The sequence below is a fragment of the Dermacentor silvarum genome, chromosome 8 (genome assembly GCF_013339745.2).
Source record: "Dermacentor silvarum isolate Dsil-2018 chromosome 8, BIME_Dsil_1.4, whole genome shotgun sequence".
Lineage (NCBI taxonomy): Eukaryota > Metazoa > Arthropoda > Arachnida > Ixodida > Ixodidae > Dermacentor > Dermacentor silvarum.
In genome coordinates this window covers 39,123,842-39,136,995 of record NC_051161.1, presented here as the reverse complement: position 1 = coordinate 39,136,995, position 13,154 = coordinate 39,123,842, and the positions used below count along the sequence as shown (strand labels likewise).

Sequence of the window (13,154 nt, the reverse complement as noted above, 5' to 3'; positions counted from 1 at the left end):
ATCAATAAACGCGCCGCTACAGCACGATATCGAATCACGTCGCGCGCTGCATGGAGTCTGGGAGCAGCGGTGACTCAACTATAATACAAGCGGGGATGGATAAGTTCGTGCACTGTATACTGCTAAATTACAAACAACAGCATATGCTTAATGATAAGCCTCACTGTAGAAACACAGGTGTTCGAGCCGTCGACAAACACGGTTCTGCATTCTCGCATGCTGTACCGAGCTATAAGCAATATTCAACAGTCATCGCAAAGTGGCTTTGTTTAGCGCGCTTTGAAATGTCACGTGAGGTCGCGGTTACTTGTTATCGGAATTAAAACACCAAGCCGGTAATCCTAAATTTAATGGCGCTAAAAGGAAAGGGAAAAAAATCATGAGCCATTCCACTCTGTGAAGGTGCTGGCGCTGAGCCGTGCTCCCTCAAGGGCTGCAGAAGATAGCGCCAACCTTTCCCTTTCCCTCAAGAACCACTTATCTATCTGTGAAGGTGGACGACCAGCGAAGCTGTTCAGCGCACGACACAGAGGTGACACAGAATTTTGAACAAAGGTACGAACATATTTATTGTCCTGATCGGTGGTCATCGTGACGATAGGTACGCACGCACATTCTCGTATCCCCTCTGTTATTAAATCTGTCCGTCACGTAAGACAATGAATGACTCATACCCCCTTAACCAACGGCTCACACCCCCGTTAACGAGGCCGCCACATTACGACGACAGAAGAGAAATGAAATTATACGCTGGTATCGCTGTAACGATGAGCGGCAACGGAGCCAGCAGTGGAAGAAGACGACGACGAACGCGTGAGCAGTGGTACAGCGCACTAGAACTGTAACAGTGGCATGAGCGCGTTCGCCTGAGCAGAAACACGAGTTAATAAATACGCGCAAAATGCATGACCCCACGAGTATGATTAAACTCTATTTCTCTTTCTCCCTCTCTCGCTACCACCACGATCGCCAATTTCCAATTTGCGGAAACGGCATAGGGATGTACTTATGTTCAAAATCTCCCCTGTAACGTGCAGTTCCCCATCTTTTTTTTTTTTTTTTTTTTCATTGTCGACAATCATTTACACATGACCTGGTAAGCGCATACCTCAACAAGTGCTGCTGAAGCTAGATTTCAAACATATGCTGATGATGTGATGGATTCGTGAGATTTAACGTCCCAAAAGAGCACTGGGCAATGAGAGGCGCCGCAGTGGAGAGCTCCGGATTCGAACCCGCGACCTCCCGCTCGGCCACAAAACGCTACAGCACCGACGCCACCACGGCGGGTTAAGCATGTTCCCTTAGGATGTAAAGTTCGTTTTGCGATAAAAAAAAAAGAAATTGACGCCTTGCTAACACATGTTTCTCCTCTTCTTTGATACAGAATGTCTCGATGATTTCCCGCGTTATATCTTGTCCTCTCGTTGTAAGATTAGCGTGCTGATTCGGCAGCCACATCTCTTGCAGTGGTCATCCAGTGACCACTGCAATGGTTGCGCACATTTCACTGTTTTCTTTCTCTGTCTTTAAAACAGCGCCCCCGCTCTATGGTATTTCACATCGATGTGAAAAGTATTTCGTATACCTGGTTGCATGTTTCTTGACACATTCCTCTTTTTTCCATCTTCGTTTGCTGAAGCGATAAACTTAGAAGGAGCTTAAAACAGAACATTGAAGCAATATTCCGAAGTCGCGTTTTTCACGAGGTAAATTGGAGCGTATGGGATAGATGCGAGTATAGCCGATAAATCTGGGGTCTCCGATTTATTCAGTTCTATTTAGAGATGACGAGGCAATGTTCATAAATTCACGTAGTACGCGGAGCAGTTGGCACATTGTGGTACCACCTGCTTTTAACGCGAAAGTTATCGAACCCGCTCCCGAGCATATTCGAAGAAAATAGGACTACACTGAAGCCTGTGTTCCACGACTTTAGGGCGTGATAAATGTTCTATGCGGTCGCATTTGCAGCATGCATTGTGTTGGCCCCGCAAAACATTGCTCTCTATCCTTTATTTTTTTTATTAATCTTTTTTTTTTTCGGTGGGACATGTTTCCGCGAAAGCCCGTGTTTATTTTAACGTAGCTGACAGAATCGCAGGCTATAATCTTGATAAAAGAACAGAAAAGTGTGAGTTGTTGTTGTTGTTGTTGTTGTTGTTGTTGTTGTTGTTGTTGTTGTTGTTGTTGTTGTTGTTGTTGTTGTTGTTGTTGTTGTTGTTGTTGTTGTTGTTGTTGTTGTTGTTGTTGTTGATGATGAAGAACTTGTTTTCAAGTGCATGATGCGCGTGAAACTTTCCATTTCTTGTGCCGCTGACGATAAGTCTCCCGCAATGCTTAAGACGTATGGAAGCATACTTGTCCCTCTTCTCTCAGGCATCTTCAACAGTTCCCTAGAGTCTATAGTATGTTTCCTAGCACATGGAAGGTAGCACGGCTAGCACCCGTACACAAACCGAGAGCTAGAAGTGCAGTTAATAAATATCGGCCTATGTCTATCCTCTGCGCTGCGTCAAAAGTGTTTGAATCTGTATTGCATTCCCCGCTTTCTGTTAGTACTAAGAACATTTTAATAGATCAATAGCATGGTTTGTGTCAGGGTGCCCCAATACAACGAATTTGGTCACATTTATGACCCGCACCTCCAATGTGGTATGTATACATACTAGGGGCCAATTAGACGCTCTTTAACCTAAGTAAATCATTCGATATAGTTTGTCGTAAGCTTCTAATCACAAAGCTCAGACCAATGGACGTGCATTATTCCAACACTGGCCTGGTATCTAATTACCTAAGCAAAAGATCGTGCTTCGTTGGCATTAATGAACACAGCTCTGTTAGCTATGAGGTCACCGGCGGAGTTTCTTAAGGATCCGTTCTTGGCTCTCTTCTCTTCCTAATGTTCATAAATGACATTTCTTAAGCAATTCAACACTCTTCATTCCTTCTATATGCTGACGTCTTAAAGCTATTCAAGACTGTCGACAGTGTCCACGACTGCACTGACCTCCAAAAAGACATTTGTTTTCACTTTCAAACTGGCGCAGAGACAATAAGCTACTTTTAAATGCTCCCAAACTATGGAATTGAGTTGTACGCGGAAAACACAAGATGTGTAATTCCATACACCCTTCCGGATGCTCCACGTCCCAGGGTCGATGAAATGAAAGATATTGGTGTGTACTTCGACAAAACGCTAAGCTTTTCTTTACACGCTAAATATACGAAACAACGTGCCCTTCGCGCTTTTGGTATTGCTTGGCGTATATCGCATGACTTCCACTCCCCTGTTGCCTTTCATGAAGTTGTATTCTACCATGTGCCTTCCACTACTAGAGTATGCCTCTGTAGTGTGGATTTGAGGATTTGAGATTGAGCCAAAATATGTTGCAGTTTGACCTTTTACAGCTACTCTCAAAGCTTAATTCAACCTAGGCAGGGCGCATAAATAAAACGGAAACTTGAAGTGATATACAGTGGACGAAAAAAAAAGAAAGAAAGAAAAATATATAAGAAAGAAAGAAACTCAGTCTGGAGTGAGCGCGTCGACAAGGACACTTGCCTACGTCAGGACCAAGACGAGTCCCTTTGCTGACACGTTTTTTTCCAGGCTGAGGCCTCCTTGAAATTTTCGGCCCCTGTTAATATCTTCATGTTCATTGTGCGTTAATGGCAGTCTACGCGATTAATAAACGGTGGTATATGCCGGAAACACCATCGCTGACATTATAAACGCCATTGATAGAAGTCCGTCCTCATCAAAATTTATTTAGACAATCCACATACGGTCCAGATTTAACTTAAACTTTATAGCCTACAAACGTATTTCCATAAACCTAGAGACTAGCCATAAACAATTTATGGAGTTAAGACCTTACGCCTTACTGCAATCAGCCAGCGTGGGCTCGAGGGATCACAATTATAAAGCGAGAGCAACAGCTTCATTTCCGGATTTTGTGGATATTCTGTAGATATAGGATGTATGTGGTTTTGTGGTGAACGGGCCAATGACGGCCAAAGAGCGCCAATAAATTTTATATAGAGTATATAAACGAAATAAGTCTACATGAAGGCAAAGCTGTCTAGCTACGATAAGTCTGTGGACTAAAAACGTTCTTGTAGGGGTGTGCTAAACGTAATATTTTAGATCGAATGTAATACCAGAAGCAAATCGAATATTTTTCGAGTACTTTTCAAATAATGAAAAGCCATTTTCACAATTAACGTAAAAAAGTGCACACATCCTAATATTAATAACGCTATCAAGTTTCTGTCACTACATTGTGCGTTATAAATCGTATTAAAAGCGCAAACAGAGCATTAGACATAAGTAAGTAGTTCGTTCCCATGCACAGTGCTCTTCAGTATGTGCGAATCATCGCTGTGATAGCCGTTAAATCATGCTTTGCTGAGTGACGTAACCTGCTGCACTACGTAAGTTCTCATGCTTTATCGCACTTTGTTTTATTGGGCACAGCTGACCGTCCGTAAATATGTCCCCATAAATACTCACACATGCCACAACCAGCTATATGCTAAATATACTAAGTCTACAAAATATTCTTACTTACGAAATGTCATTATGCAATTCGAAGACCGACTCAAATAGGACACTATTCGATTCGTTATTCGAATATTCGCACGCGACACCCTCATACATTTTGGAAAGGACGGTTCAGTCCCAACCCTGTTTATTGCCATGAAATTTTGTCTCAATCAAAATGGAGGACGCAACTTGGCAAAGATCAATCGGCTGAAATGTCTCGGAAGGTGTCTCGATTACTCATTCTGGAGACGATACTATCGAGTGGTGCGTTTCCAGGGGGCTCCGCAAGTTCTCGCGAGGACACGTGAGGACACGTGAACGCATTTCGAGAAAGACAACGTTAGCTCAAGGTCAGTATTCGAACTATTGGCTAAGTCACGCTCTATAATCAGACCGAAGAATCGACTATGGACTGGACAATCCCGTTGTGAGTACAAACGAATTCCTTCTTCCTATCTCGATCTCTTCCCCGTCAGGTTGGCTCTCGCCTGATAACGACAGAATGCGAGGCGACAGCAGGGGACGCCAGAGACGTTAACCTACAAAGTAAACTTGGCGAACCAAATAAAAGAACAGCTGCAATCTCAGCTGAGCAAGTCACAAGCGAGGCTGAGAGCACCCAAAAACGCAGCACTCAAAGAGACACTGATGAACGTTCAACGACGAAAGGCAATAGAAAAATGACCGCGCGTCGGAAGAAAACCCATCTCCAACAGCATAACGCATATCTTGCTGGTATATAGCAGCGCGAAAGACACAAGGACGACACAGAAAGCAAGCACCATAGGGCCATGAGATGACTGTCAACTGAATTTTTATCGATGTAGTGCCAGCCACGTAAAGCTTTTTTTTTTTTTCGAGACAATAAGAAAGCAATAAAGCTTCACAAGCATGCGTATACGAGGGAACACTGGCGGCTACATGCGTTTGTCGAGAAAAGAATGGCCCAAGTGACACGGCGCTTACGTCACTTCAGCTTTTCTTCGAAAGTAAACTAATACAATTGTTCTTTCTGCATTCTGCAACAGTTGCAAGCGCAACTTTCTGCAATGAATGACTACATGACTGCTGTACCATTTTCTTTTTGCACATTGGATCTGCACTCACTTGCTGTTTCATTGAAATGCTGTGCAGGTTGTCCTACGCGTACATTTTCCGGCTATTGACCGTTTAAACACCGGCACAGGCAGTGCACGCCTGCTTTCAGAGCCTGGACAAGTCGTGTTGGACTGCTGAGCACAAGGTCGCGGGATCTAATCCCGGCCACGGCGGCCGCATTACGATGGGGGCGAAATGCGAAAACACCCGTGTACTTAGATTTAGGTGCACGTTAAAGAACCCCAGGTGGTCCAAATTTCCGGAGTCCCCCACTACGGCGTGCCTCATAGTCAGATCGTGGTTTTGGCACGTAAAACCCCATAATTTAATTTTAAGCCTGGACAAGTCGCCGGACCCAATCTGTGGCACTTGCGACACAGGTGATCGCCAGCCACACACACCGTCTGCTACGGACATGTTTCGGCCTATCCGCACTGCGGAAAACCTGCCTTGCTGGGCTGCAGAGCTCAGTCGTTACGCTAAACGACTTGAGCCTTCCAGGAAGGACCGGAAAGCCATAATATGACAGCTTGCTGCTGTTCCTGCTGAGTAGTGAAACAATACGCCTCATCTAGGCACCTCACCAGAAGCACCACAGCGGTTGCCTATTATTTTTATTTATTTATTTCTAATAAACGTTCTTGTTTTCGTTTTATCTGTCCAGTTATTCACCTGTGCATCACTTTGTTACATGTTTGCACACGCGCGTATGCCACTTACAGCGAACCACACAGGCATAACTATCGGGGCTTCCAAAGGCACGCCTACCGCATCTCAAGGCCAGGCCACAGATCCACATACATAAACGAAGAGACATCGGGAAGCAGCACTGTCGACGTCAGGTCATGCAAGCGCACACTTATTAGTGTACGCCAGCGAAGAAAGCACACACACACACACACACACACACACACACACACACACACACACACACACAAAACGAGGCCGACGAGAGCAAACACATGTCACCGTTTTGTCTATACGCTTCAGCGGTTAGGTTTTCGCTGAGAATTTCGCAACAAAATAAAGTCAAACAAAGACATGCCGGAACCGCGATTTTCTGCAACATACCAACAAAACATCTTTTTTCTTCTTCCTCTTTTAGTACGCGTTGCTTTCACGTTTTTATTGACAGGCATCGCAGGCTGCCGCGATCAGAAAGCAGGAAAATGCGAATCTGACCAAGAATAGTTATTACGCCAGAACTGTTTCTTAAAAGCAGGTGCCAAGCCAATCGTAGTGTGGGGAATATTAGCGAAGGCCGACGGCGAACAGTACTTAAGAACCAAAAGCTTCGTGGATTCGGCTCTTGCTTCGCTTTCTAGATGCATTTAGTGTCCGTTCCGTATTTCAAGTAATCTTCAGGGAGCCTTCACACCCTCGATACGGAGCCCCGAACGATTTAAAAGAACCTCCTTCGCTGCGGCGTCTTTTGTGAACTATCAGTCGGAAGGAAACGTGCCTTGTGTCAACAGCCCCAATGTTTAATGCGACCTTGAAAATCACCTGATAATTTCTTTTTTAATATATATCACAGGAATATCATAACTACAGTGTCACTTATTTTTCAATGACCTAATGCAAAAAAAAAAAAAAAAAGTTTACTCCACCAACTCATTTCGCACTGAAAACTGTCGCACGCAGCTCATGTTGTTCTCTACTGAGGTGCACTCGTTATTTTGAAAACCGTTTCCGTTTCCTGCATCTGCTCGCCCACATAAAATCGATGCAGCTCGAGCGCAAACCCCGGCAGCGCCGGGCGTCGGACGCATCACGGAAAGATTTGCTTTCCGGGGCGCTGCTCCGAAGCGTTTGCACAGCCTTCCAACGACTTGAGCCTAACCAGAGCCGGCGACGATTGTTCGATATCGAGACGCGCGGAAACACTATTTGCTATCGAGACTGGCTGAGATAACAGCTTCGATGTTCCTACGCGGCGAGCACGGCCCTCCGACAAAGCCCGAAACACACGGCTCAACGTTCCGTCTGCAACGCAGACCCGCCGGCGTCACGATCGTAGACAATCGGAAGCGAAGGCATTGAACCCGGTGCTTCAACTGGCGTCATTCTTCGATCCATCCCCCATCTTCCACTCCGCTCACTGCCACAGACACACGCACGCACGCAGACAGACACCTCGCTCCTTTCGGCGGCTAGAGAGAAAAAAAAAAAAAACCTTGCAGCTCGCGCTTACACAAGCCGCTCAGATCGCGAAACATGTTTAGTGCCCGAGCTCGTCAGCAGGCAATGTCCAGCTACCCCTTAAACCAAACACCAGGCGATACACAAATACACTCACAGCACACAACACCTCGCTGTCCCACTTACTCATGCCGCCTTCGAATCTCCCGCGCTGATGCCGCGGCGCTCACTTGCTCGCGTGAGCGCGCCCGAACGACGCACGGCGAAGAGTCAACACAACACGCGCGCACACGGCTGCGCACACGGCTGCACACACAAACCGACGGCGTTCGGCGAGGCTGGCTTCCGTGTCCCAAGCCCGTGCCCGAGCCTCAATCCGGCGAAAGTGAGCTGGGCCGTGGGTGTTGTCAGTCACCGGAGACGATCGCGATGTTCGAAAACGCGGCCACACCAGCACGACGACGAGCAGCGAACCGCACCCAGCCTTCGCACGGCGTCCATCTACTCACGTCACGGCCGGAACCACGTGGGTTGCGTTTCCGGAAGGTGTACGGTGCGCGCTGCGGCGTGCTCTCCGTCGTTTACGTTCCGCGCGCGCCTATCGCAGTCACGTCGGCGACGAGGGGGGGCCCCTCAAGGACAGCCGCTGGCTACGCGCTGCTGCCGTCGCCGATATGCGAACGCGATTCGCAAAGCAGCAGGAGTGGCGCGCTGGGGGCCCTCTCCGTAAGCTGACCGCGTCGCCGGAACCACTTTGCCTGCGCTCGTCAGCGCCAAATGCAAATGCGAGTGCCTCTCTGAGCAAGCAAAAAGAAAGAGCAGGGGTTTTTACGACAGCTGGCTGTTGCCGCTCCTATAAGCTAAAGGGTAACGTGCATAGCGCTAGGTTTGCGAGTCGCGGGACGCTACGTGTGGATGTAAGGATGTGCGCGTTGGGATATGCGTGGCGAAGAATGTAGTCGCCAAGATTTCTAAAACGATTTTTGTAGCGAGCGCAGTGGGACAGAAAATGTCACGTGCAAGACAATTTAATAGTATGATTGCACTTGTCTTTTGCTTTCTTCTTTTCTTTTTTTTTTTTTTTTTACAATTGCGCAGAATGTTCTTTTTCATTTGGAATTTGTGCTTTCTGTTTACATGCTTCTAGTACGTGTTACTCAGTCTTCCTCAGCAACGTTACCTTTTTATGATCGTTTCGTTTTCTCGTACTTCGAACCTGCTTACTGAGACGAGTAAGCAATGGTGGTCAAAGAAAATGTGAACAGGGCAATTTAAACACGAGCACGAAAACAAGCTTTACAAAGTTTCGCTAACAGGTTTTATATAAAGTTGCAATTTATTTTTGCCCAGATAGAACGGTGCGTGGCGGGTCGTACTTCTAATGAAGTACACTCTTCTTCTCCATCTCAAGCCCAACATTCCGGTTTCACTATCTCAACTTCGAATTTCCAGTTCGGTTCTCTTTGGTCCACGCTAGTAAGTGCGCCTGCCATTTGGCCTTTCCACAGGCAGCGAGTTCTCGAATCTTGCGAATGAGATTACAGAGGTCAACAAAAGCTGAAACAGAAGTTAGAGAGATTAGTGTGACTTTATGCTCTGCATGCTACTCCACGTGGATCAAAGAAGGGCTCCACGTGGATCAAAGAAGGAAAAAAAATGAGAGAGAGAGAGAAAGAACGTAGCCGACAGTACTGATTCAGTCTCGTCTTCGCACAATGCCCCATTCCCGTCCATATAGTGCCAGGCCGACAATAGGCACGTACGCCGGCTGCACGCAAATAGTTGGACCACAGCCCCTTCTTTGATTTTTAAATGCGTAAGCATTTCTATGCCTACCCAACGAGGAAACCCGTCAGTCCGTCTGTCACATAAGACGAGATCGCTTTCAAGATAGGGCCCGCAGCAGCAAGCGAATTGACCTTCGTGCTGCCTCTCGCTTCAACGCGAACTAAGCGGCGAGAACCCAGCGCCATGAAGCTATCAACTCCGGCGCCCTCTGTCCCCATCGCAAGTCGCTTTCAAGATAGGGCCCGGGCGGCCGCACCATACGTAGCCGCCGCCGCTGTACGGTTGATCACGGTTGATAGTGGTAGGAGGCAGCGTCTACGAGGTCTACCAAACGTGACGCTGTTCAATACCGTCACGCACTACAGCACGCATCGGCCAGTGCTCATCTTCAACAAAGCAGACGGCATCATTCAAAACGCACCGTCACATAACACGAGTGAACATTGCTACTACTCGCCTCTTGTTCGTCGTCTCATGCTGGTCTCAGTAAGGTTTCGGTGTTGCAACTGCGCTTCTTCGTTTCACGATTATTTCGCGGTGTTTCTTGCAATTATACCAAACACAGCATAATACGACGACCAAACAGCAGGTGATTCGTAGCAAATGCTTCCGCATCATTTAGATAACTCCCACGGGAGATTCTGCGTGTAATTTTTTTTTCGGTGACAGCGTAAGAATGCTTAAGAATGTATTGGTAAATGCACCGCTATCCAACTCACAGAGTGTTTGTATGTTCGCGCAAGACAATCACGTTCATTCATTGCCGCGACGTCACAACGGAGGCGAACTTAATAAAATGTCGTTGTCTTTCGGGAAGTATGTTTCGAAGCGCGGAAGCGCAATAGACATGTGAAGTCCGGTTTCGTGGGCATGCTTGTAGTTATTTCTTAAATTGTCACCGAGTGTAATAATAATATAGGAACTGCCTCGAAGGATACGGAACACCTGACGATAGAGCTCTGCCACGGCCGCTGGATAAAAAAAAAAAAAAAAAAAAAAAAAAAAGCTTTTTTTTATCAAGCTTTTTTTTATCCAGCGGCCGTGGCTCTGCGATCGATCGGTTTCGGGAAAAGGTTTTCACTTTTGCGTGACGTCACAACAAGCACGACGCCTCAGTGGGGTGAGAGGGCGTCCGTCCAATGCTTTGAGAACTGAGCCTCAGAGCGACGTGAAAATAACGACGATGGAAGGTGGTATCAACCCATTTCGTCACATCCACTGCTTCCGCTGACTCAGCCAATGAATGCGCTTTGTTTGTGCATTCATTGCGTTGAAAGCGAGTTCAGTGAGCGCTTTTAGGGGCGAAGCTCCTTATAGCGGCACCCGTTCCGTCCCCGTCATAGTAGTAGTAGTAGTGTGTAACCAGTCTGAGAAAAATGAGAAAAAAATTCCGAAGTTGTGTCCCTAGCGCGGAATCGAACCAGGGACCCCTCGCTTCCGAGCGCGCGGCGTTAGCCCACTACGCCACGAATCGGACATGGACAAACGCACCACGATGGCTATAAATACCCAACCAATGCCGTTTCTAACGCGTTTGTGCTAGCGCGTTACGGCCCGTGTAAGAAGCTGGTGTAAGACGCTGTGGCCTCTCCACCTTACCTTCAACGCGTTTCGAACGCGCTGCCCAAAGCGGTGGCAAGTCAAGTTCAAGTCGAGGAGCGTTTATGAATACGGGGGGTATACTCTCTCAGCAGTCATGTGATGGCGTCGGCAAACGCGGTGCACGTTCCGGCATGTGTAAATGGCTGCGTAAGACGCTGTGGCCGCTCCCCCTTACTAGAGAGTACTGCACGTTTCTAACGCGTTTGTGCTAGCGTCCCCTTAAGCGGGAGATCCGATGATTCCCTCCGGAGCTTCGCCCACTCATCATCATTCACCTCGTGGATCTGCTGTCATTTTTTATTATTAGTTAGCTTTATGTTCAATTACTTTAAGCTAAATATCGCAAGTGTGCAAATGAATCTGCTCAGAGGTAAGTTAAAGCCCATGAGTTATGCCGAGACTAATGGAAATAGTCGCCCCCACGTTACGCAACGAAATGCATGGCGCTCCACCGTGTCATCTCACCCAAAAGTCTTCCTTACGAATTTTAGAACATTCACAGACAAACAGCAACAGTCACAGACTAACATCGCTATTGAATGATTGCGAGGCATGTATAGTAAGTGCGCACTGTTTAACCACTCAATACTCTTCGATAGGTGCGCCAGTAAGACAAACAACTTAGGGTTGTGCGAACAGCAGCATTCGAGAATACAAATCGAATTGCGCCAGAATCGAATATTTTTCGAAATATTTGCGATAATTCTACAGCCTTCTCCCCATAATCCAAGACTTGAAAGCTTCTGTCATTACACTGCACATTATCAAATTTATAGAGTGCGCTCTGTTAAAAACACAGCGGGAGCATTAGGAACAACTGAGCAGTTTGTTCATAAACCTCGGGGCTCTCAGAGCATACACGGGGATGCATTATCACATAAAGTTCAGGAGGAAGCCTTGTGGGCCAATTATAGGATATGTGTATACTATCGCGACCAAGCCGGAAATGCCTGTCGTCTGCAGCAATGGCAGAGCGCAATAAAGCATCCACTTTTTGCTTATATAGTTTGAATGACGTCGTGGCTGATAGGGTCACTATTGTACCATGTGTGTTGAAATTAAACGCATTCAGTTTTTCTCCGATGAAAGTACAGAGGTGCTGCATCTATAAATAGAACCAAACGATACTGCTAAATGTCATGTCTATGCGAAATTTCATTCCAGTGATCGCGGTGTAGCCGCCAAAATTCTGACTCCCTGTGTGATGCAGCGTGCTCTATAGTACGTTATGTCCACTATCGAAAGGATGAAAGTGATCGCATTTTTGCTTTAATCTAATGCTTGATCGTGCCCAGCTGACGGCATGATTGATATTCGGATTTCCGAGCAATGACTATTCGATTTGAAGACAGAATCGAATAGGACAATATTCGATTCGTTATTCGAAAGTTTCATATATTCCCACAACCCCTACAAACAACACTAACTGAATATGCTCGGAACACGAAACCTGGACGACACAACTTTCACCAACTGTTCAGAGAGAGAGAGAGAGACATTTATTTTCACGCCAACATGCGGCAATCACCTGTGATCGGTCAACTTCCAGTACTCAACCAACTCATTTCTAACGTGTTAAATGAGAACTGGCAACAGGAGAACAGGAATAATTTACGCGGGGTGGTGGAGTGAGTCAGTCCGTGAGTTATACAGAAGTTTGAGAACAAAGCGCGAAACCTTGGGTCTCAGTCCAACCAGGAACACCGACCTCTCTCTTACATCTGATAGTGTCTGCAGTTCATTTAGTCAGTGTCACCGTCCCACGGTCACTCGACATGCAATCTGATCTCGCATCTTTCTCGTAATAAGCTGTCTACTTGCACGGCCCAGCAATTCATAACGACAATGCGTGTACAGAAACAAACACATTCGTGAACATTTACCTCCATCACACCCTTCCGTTATTTCTTCTAAGGTGAGGAAGCACCTGATACCCAATTTGATATTTGAAGCCAGTCTTTATTCTTATATTCAT

The 13,154-nt window shown here is 46.5% G+C and overlaps 1 protein-coding gene across 1 annotated transcript in view; it reads right to left on the bottom strand.

Annotated features, from left to right (window-relative positions):
• The window catches only part of LOC119462084 (rho GTPase-activating protein 18), a 229,414-nt gene extending 221,054 nt beyond the window's left edge, over positions 1 to 8,360 (bottom strand). Inside the window, exon 1 of the mRNA XM_049672539.1 lies at positions 7,976 to 8,360. The gene's annotated coding sequence lies outside the window, so the exon portion shown is untranslated. The remainder of the gene's footprint in view (positions 1 to 7,975) is intronic.
• Between the last annotated feature and the right edge of the window lie 4,794 nt (positions 8,361 to 13,154).